Source organism: Zea mays, chromosome 3 (genome assembly GCF_902167145.1).
Source record: "Zea mays cultivar B73 chromosome 3, Zm-B73-REFERENCE-NAM-5.0, whole genome shotgun sequence".
Classification (NCBI taxonomy): Eukaryota; Viridiplantae; Streptophyta; class Magnoliopsida; order Poales; family Poaceae; genus Zea; species Zea mays.
Genome location: NC_050098.1, coordinates 174254300 through 174260299, shown reverse-complemented (window position 1 = coordinate 174260299; position 6000 = coordinate 174254300).

Below are 6000 nucleotides of genomic sequence, written 5' to 3'. Positions count from 1 at the left end.
ATTTATTGCGAAGAGGACGCGCCGCTTGCCACCACACTGACGGGCGACGCACCCTCTCAGCATTTAATGCGTCCTATCCAATCCTCCGGCAGACGGCGTCAGGGTCACCCAGTAGACGGCGTGCCTGACCAGTCTATTGGCAAACAGTGCACCCGTGCCAAGCGGCACAGAGTACTCATCATCCCTTCTATAAGAAGCTTCCCCTGCACGCCAAGGATACAGAGATCTCGGGCGTCAGGGCACAAGAAGATTGCCCCAGCAGCAAACATTGGTGGCTCCAAGTGCTATAATCTTTATGTCCCTGGGCCCACATGTCGGGGCCCAGTACCTTTGTGCATGCCCCCCTTCAGCTATAAAAGGGGAGGCATGCGACGTTACACACAGGCTGAATCTTCCTGACCCAATCTTAGTCTCACAAGTTCATACAAGCTCTCAAGCAATACATCACACAGTGGAGTAGGGTGTTACGCTTCGGCGGCCCAAACCACTCTAAATCCTTGTGTGTTCTTGTGTTCTTCCCACTTTTCCAACGACAAGCAAAACGCTTAGGCCCCTCCTCATCTTAGGATTTAGGGCGGTGCACTCCGCCACCCGGGCGGAGATTTGCTCTCCGACAAAATTGTCTTTTTTCGGATATAGGTGCTACTATCTTTAGAAGAAGTGATGATTCAGTAGCATTTAAGGGAGTGTTAGAGAGTCAGCTATACTTAGTTGATTTTAATAGAGCTGAACTCGACACTTGCTTAATTGCTAAGACTAACATGGGTTGACTCTGGCATCGCCGACTAGCCCACGTTGGGAAGAAGAATCTTCATAAGCTTCTAAAAGGAGAACACATTTTGGGACTAACAAATGCTCATTTTGAGAAACACAGGATTTGTAGCGCATGTCAAGCAGGGAAGCAAGTTGGTGTTCATCATCCACACAAGAACATCATGACGACTGATAGGCCACTTGAGCTACTCTACATGGACCTATTCGACCCAATAGCTTACATAAGCATCGGCGGGAGTAAGTACTATCTAGTTATTGTGGATGATTATTCTCGCTTCACTTGGGTGTTCTTTTTGCAGGAAAAATCTCAAACCCAAGAGACCTTAAAAGGATTCTTGAGACGGGCTCAAAATGAGTTCGGCTTAAGGATCAAAAAGATTAGAAGCGACAACGGGACGGAGTTCAAGAACTCTCAAATTGAAGGCTTCCTTGAGGACGAGGGCATCAAGCATGAGTTCTCTTCTCCCTACACACTGCAACAAAATGGTGTAGTGGAGAGGAAGAATAGAACTCTACTTGACATGGCGAGGACCATGCTTGATGAGTACAAGACTTCGGACCGGTTTTGGGCGGAAGCAATCAACACCGCTTGCTATGCCATCAACCGTCTCTACCTTCACCGAATCCTCAAGAAGACATCTTATGAACTCCTCACCGGTAAAAAGCCCAATGTTTCATATTTTAGAGTCTTTGGTAGCAAATGTTTTATTCTTGTTAAAAGAGGTAGAAAATCCAAATTTGCTCCTAAGGTTGTAGAAGGCTTTTTTACTTGGTTATGACTCAAACACAAGGGCATATAGGGTCTTTAACAAGTCCACTGGACTAGTTGAAGTCTCTTATGACATTGTGTTTGATGAGACTAATGGCTCTCAAGTAGAGCAAGTTGATCTTGATGAGCTAGATGATGAAGAGGCTCCATGCGTCGCACTAAGGAATATGTCCATTGGGGATGTGCGTCCTAAGGAATCCGAAGAGCCTCCAAATGCACAAGATCAACCATCTTCCTCCATGCAAGCATCTCCACCAACCCAAGATGAGGATCAAGCTCAAGATGATGAAAATGAAGATCAAGAGGAGCCACCTCAAGAGGAGGACAATGATCAAGGGGGAGATGCTAATGATCAAGACAAGGAAGATGATGAGGGTCCAAGACCGCCAGACCCAAGAGTCCACCAAGCGATACAACGAGATCACCCCGTGAACTCCATCCTCGGCGATATTCATAAGGGGGTAACCACTCGATCTTGTGTCACTCATTTTTGTGAACATTACTCCTTTGTGTCTTCTATTGAGCCATACAGGGTGGAAGACGCATTAAGAGATTCAGATTGGGTGTTGGCGATGCAAGAGGAACTCAACAACTTCACGAGGAATGAGGTATGGCATTTAGTTCCACGTCCTAATCAAAATGTTGTAGGAACCAAGTGGGTCTTCCGCAACAAGCAAGATGAGCATGGTGTGGTGACAAGGAACAAAGCCCGACTTGTAGCCAAGGGATACTCACAAGTCGATGGTTTGGATTTCGGTGAAACCTATGCACCCATAGCTAGGCTTGAGTCAATTCGTTTATTACTTTCCAATGCTACTTACCATGGCTTTAAGCTCTATCAAATGGACGTGAAAGTGCCTTCCTTAATGGACCAATCAAGGAGGAGGTCTATGTTGAGCAACCTCCCGGCTTTGAAGATAGTGAGTACCCTAACCATGTCTATAAACTCTCTAAGGCGCTTTATGGGCTCAATCAAGCCCCAAGAGCATGGTATGAATGCCTAAGAGATTTTCTTATCGCTAATGGCTTCAAAGTCGGAAAAGCCGATCCTACTCTCTTTACTAAAACAATTGCAAATGATTTGTTTGTATGCCAAATTTATGTTGATGATATCATATTTGGGTCTACTAACAAATCTACATGTGAAGAGTTTAGTAGGATCGTGGTACAAAAATTCGAGATGTCTATGATGGGGGAGTTGAAGTATTTCTTAGGATTTCAAGTGAAGCAACTCCAAGAGGGCACCTTCATCAGCCAAACGAAGTACACTCAAGACATACTCACCAAGTTTGGGATGAAGGATGCCAAGCCCATCAAGACACCCATGGGAACCAATGGGCATCTCGATCTCGACACGGGAGGTAAATCCATAGATCAAAAGGTATACCGGTCGATGATAGGATCTTTACTCTATTTATGTGCATCTCGACCGGATATTATGCTTTCCGTATGCATGTGTGCAAGATTCCAAGCCGATCCTAAGTAAGTTCACCTTAGGGCCGTAAAACGAATATTGAGATATTTGGTTCATACTCCTAAGTTTGGACTTTGGTACCCCAAGGGATCCACTTTTGATTTAATAGGATATTCTGATGTTGATTGGGTAGGGTGTAAAATTGACAGAAAGAGCACATCAGGGACTTGTTAGTTCTTGGGAAGATCCCTGGTGTCTTGGGCTTCAAAGAAACAAAACTCAGTAGCTCTTTCCACCGCCAAAGCCGAGTACATTGCCGCAGGCCATTGTTGTGCGCAATTGCTTTGGATGAGGCAAACCCTTAGGGATTATGGTTACAAGTTAACTAAAGTTCCTCTCCTATGTGATAATGAGAGTGCTATCCGCATGGCGGATAATCCCGTTGAGCACAACCGCACTAAGCACATAGCCATTCAGTATCACTTTTTGAGGGATCACCAACAAAGGGGGGATATCGAGATAGCCTATGTGAGCACCAAAGAACAATTAGCCGATATCTTTACCAAGCCATTAGACGAGAAAACTTTTACCAAACTTAGGCATGAGCTAAATATTCTTGATTCTAAGAATTTTGATTGATATTTTGCACACATAGCACATTTATGTACCTTTGATCATCTCTCTTTCATTTGCTATGACTAATGTGTTTTTCAAGTATTTTTTATGCTAAGTCATAGATTGAAAGGGAAATGGAGTCTTCGGCGAAGACAAGGCTTCCACTCCACTCCATCGAATTATTCATCCTTCGCCGTCACTACACACCACTCTCCAATTTGGTATAATCTTTACTCATATATTGTTTGCCAAAGGGGGAGACAACGTAAAAGGGCTTATATTTCACTCACAACTCACAAGTATCCGTTTTTGGCGACTCATGCCAAAGGGGGAGAAAGTATTAAGCCCAAAGCAAAAGGACCGCACCACCACCAATTTCAAAAATGTAGTCTTTTAATTTGTATTAAAGAAGTTTTTCAATTGGAATCTTATTTTTGATATAATTTCAAATTGGTATAACCCCTTTCAAAATTAATATCTAAAACCCTCTTGAACACTAAGAGGAGAATTTCATTGAGGGGGAGTTTTGTTTAGTCAAAGGAAAAGCATTTGAAACAGGGGGAGAAAATTTCAAAATCTTGAAAATGCTTCTTTCAGTCTTATTCATATACCTTTGACTATTTGCAAAAACACTTTGAAAAGAATTTCCAAAAGGGTTTGCAAAAACAAAACTTGTGGTGCAAGCGTGGTCCAAAATGTTAAATATGAAGAAAGCAATCCATACATATCTTATGAAATATAAATTGGTTTAATTCCAAGAAACTTTTGCACTTACCTTATGCAAACTAGTTCAATTCTGCACTTATATATTTGCTTTGGTTTGTGTTGGCATCAATCACCAAAAAGGAGGAGATTGAAAGGGAAATAAGCTAAAACCTTTTCCTAATTGATTTTGGTGGTTGAATTGCCCAACACAAATAATTGAACTAACTAGTTTGCTCTAGGCTATAAGTTCTACAGGTGCCAAAGGTTCAACACAAACCAATAAGAAGTCCAAGAAAGGGTTCAAATAATAAGAGCAAAAGACAACCGAAGGCTGCCATGGTCTGGCGCACCGGACTGTCCGGTGTGCCACCGGACAGTGTCAGGTGCACCAGGGAGATCAACTCCGAACTTGCCACCTTCAGGAATTTGGGAAGCCACTCTGCTATAATTCACCGGGCTGTTCGGTGTAGCACCGGACTGTCCGGTGTGCCAGCGGAGCAACGACTAACAGCGCCAACGGTCGTCTGCAAAAGCAACAGTGAACAGTGCGCGACTGCGCGCGCAGAGTCAGAGCAGGTGCCAGAAGGCGCACCGGACAGTGAACAGTGATGTCCGGTGCACCACCGGACTATCCGGTGGCCCCACTTGTCAGAGCTCCAACGATCGAATCCTAACGGTTGGGTGACATGGCTGGCGCACCGGACTGTTCGGTGCGCCCTTCGACAACAGCCTTCCCCAACGGCTACTTTGGTGGTTGGGGCTATAAATACCCCAACCACCACACATCAATGCATCCTAGTTTTTAGCCAACACACTCAATACAAGAGCTAGTGCATTCAATACAAGACACAATTAGAGTGAATCAAAATCTCTACAAGTCCCAATTCCACTCAAAGCAATAGTGACTAGAAAAGAGAGTTTTGTCGTGTTCTTTTGAGCTCTTGCGCTTGGATCGCTTTTCTTCCTCCTCTATTATTGTTCCCAAGTTATTTGTAATCAAAGCAAGAGACACCAATTGTGTGGTGGTCCTTGTGGGGACTTACTGTCTAAATTGATTGAGAAGAGAAGCTCACTCGGTCTAAGTGACCGTTTTAGAGAGGGAAAGGGTTGAAAGAGACCCGATCTTTGTGACCACCTCAACGGGGAGTTGGTTTGCAAGAACCGAACCTCGGTAAAACAAATCACCGTGTCATCCGCCTTATTTGCTTGTGATTTGTTTTTCGCCCTCTCTTTCAGACTCGACTTTATTTCTAACGCTAACCCCGGCTTGTAGTTGTGCTTAAACTTTATAAATTTCAGATTTGATTATTCACCCCCCTCTAGGCGACTTTCATCTAGAGTGCACCAGAGCAGGTCTGGACACGTGTCAGCTCCAGACCCCTGCCTGGGCCTTAAGTAAGGTCTTGGGACCCCACTGTGGGCGGTCCGGACCCCATATGGGGGGGGGGGTCCGGATCCCATTCTAGGGGTCCAGTTCGTACACGTGGGGGACCTGGACCAACTTGGAGGTCCGGACTGTATATCCAGGGGTCCGGCACTTTCCCTATGGGCGTCCGGACTCACTGTTGACGCCTTGGAGTATATCACTTTCTCTGGCCACGTGGCGACCCTGGAGTCACCCACGTGGTGGGGTGAGGCGCTGTTGCTGGTCCAGAGTAATCGCCCGAGGCTGGGCGAGTCATGGTCTGGTCCCACGTACAACTCCTTTACCACGCGACTAAAG